The following is a 935-nucleotide window of genomic DNA, read 5'->3' on the forward strand; positions in this document are numbered from 1 at the left end:
AAGTAATAAAGAAGGATGGGAAGAGAGAGACACACAGAGCTAAAAACAAACAAACTAATGTTACTTTTTTCCAATAAGCGACAATTTAACGCCATTAAATGCTTTTTGAAGCGATCCCATACGCAATGGCGGATTGGTTTACAAACAAATAAAATAAGAATGGCCGACTGAATGTATTACTGGTGTTGCAATTGTGCTCTTCACTCTTAAATGATTCCGTCGGCCTCTGTCAAAACTACAGTAACTTTGTATATGCTTATGTTGTTCAACTTATGTAGGACTTCCACTGTATATAGGAAATTTATTTTTGAATCTGCAAATAAAGAAAGCTGCACACTGTCACCTCATTTACATAACCGATAGTAACGTGTCATATTTTTAATAATGATAATTATTTGATTTGCACTTTGATGCGCGGTAAGTGTCAAGAAAAAAATATATTATTTCCTACTTAATTAATTTACATATTGACGTAGCTCGCCTTCACTGGAGTCTCATCCGTTAATTAGTTTCATGATAAATTATGACTATGGTGTATGATAAAGAAAATACACGGGGTCATAGAGTAAAACAAATAATATACAGTCAATTAACATTAAGAAAGTCCACTTATTTTCTTAAAGGCTAGAAACAAAGGTATTAAGGGAACATATTATTTTTTTTCCATCTGTTAACGGAATCTAGGGAGAGAGAGAAAAAAAAATCCCCTTTTCACTGAGCAATATGGGTTATTAGCTCTGAAATATACCCGTGATAAACGACTTAAGCGTCAACTTACTCATATTGCTATATACGATCTCGCTTTTTGGATCCTGCAATTTAATTTCCTTTTCAAATCGGGTGTTCCTTTGTCCTGCTTGTTATGTCTCCCTTCAGGCTAATACTATATTTAGATTTGTTTGTATAGAATCTGTTATTCATTTGGGTCAGATGGT

The sequence above is a fragment of the Penaeus monodon genome, chromosome 15 (assembly GCF_015228065.2).
Source record: "Penaeus monodon isolate SGIC_2016 chromosome 15, NSTDA_Pmon_1, whole genome shotgun sequence".
Taxonomy (NCBI): domain Eukaryota; kingdom Metazoa; phylum Arthropoda; class Malacostraca; order Decapoda; family Penaeidae; genus Penaeus; species Penaeus monodon.